The sequence below is a fragment of the Silene latifolia genome, chromosome 3 (assembly GCF_048544455.1).
Source record: "Silene latifolia isolate original U9 population chromosome 3, ASM4854445v1, whole genome shotgun sequence".
Taxonomy (NCBI): domain Eukaryota; kingdom Viridiplantae; phylum Streptophyta; class Magnoliopsida; order Caryophyllales; family Caryophyllaceae; genus Silene; species Silene latifolia.
In genome coordinates this window covers 107,389,865-107,390,874 of record NC_133528.1, presented here as the reverse complement: position 1 = coordinate 107,390,874, position 1,010 = coordinate 107,389,865, and the positions used below count along the sequence as shown (strand labels likewise).

Here is a 1,010-nt window from a genome sequence, read left to right as displayed (position 1 = left end):
CAATACCACATCGCTTATAAGGGGTTTCCTGTTAGGTCATGGCGTGAACTGTCTGCTGGTTTCCCAAAGACTGGGCCATCTTTAGTTCGGCAATCTGGGCAGTCAATGCCTCTAACTGAGCTGCAACAACTCCATCTGATCCACCCCCTCTCGTACTACCTCTAGGGTTCCCATATTTGCCAGAGTGGGTAGCTATCTGATCAATTAGTTTCCAGGCATTGGCATCATTAGTGTTGTCCTGGAATCTCCTGTTGGCTGAAGAATCGAGTAGAGTCTGATGGTCATCATACAGCCCATTGTAGAACTGGTTGCAGAGAAACCACTTCTGAAACCCATGGTGAGGGACTGAACGAACCAGTCTCTTAAAACGAACCCATGCCTCATTTAAGTCTTCAGTGGGACTTTGTTTGAAGCTTGTAATTTGATTTCTCAGTGCATTTATCTTTTGTGGCGGAAAATATCTTTTGTAGAAGGCAAGAGTTAAGCTGTTCCAGTCGGTAACCCCTTGATCTTCCATGTCTAAATCACGCAGCCACTATGCAGCACCATCTCGCAGAGAAAATGGGAAAAGCACCTACTTTACTTGGTCCTGAGTCACCCCAGAAGTCAAGGGTATGGACCAGCAGTATGTAACGAACCTCTCCATGTCTGTAAAAAGGTCTTCCGTAGCTCCCCCTCTAAACAATTTTTTTTCTACCAGGTTAATGTAAGATGGTTTTATCTCGAAAGTTCCATTGTCTGTCATAGGTATTTTTAATCATTTAGTAATGGAGTCAAGGGTGGGTTCTGAGTGACTTGTTGTAGACACCTCGTTTCTGCACCTCCCGCAAACCACCCGGTGATGATTGGGCCGCATGTTTGATTCGCGGAACGATTTGTGACAGTTCGTAAGATTATCGTCAAGTGTTTGCTCAAATATTAATGTCAACCTCTTAGTTGTCATCTACGTCCTGATACGGTCGTTTTGGCAGTAATTAGAGTATATTCGGAGTCCGGGTCAAAAACCGTCT

At 44.7% G+C, this 1,010-nt stretch overlaps 1 non-coding gene across 1 annotated transcript; it reads left to right on the top strand.

The window, feature by feature from the left end:
• The first annotated feature begins 329 nt into the window (after positions 1-329).
• Positions 330-436, top strand: LOC141650325 (small nucleolar RNA R71). The gene has a single exon (XR_012546366.1). It is a non-coding gene; the product is annotated as a small nucleolar RNA R71 (small nucleolar RNA).
• Positions 437-1,010: the final 574 nt, after the last annotated feature.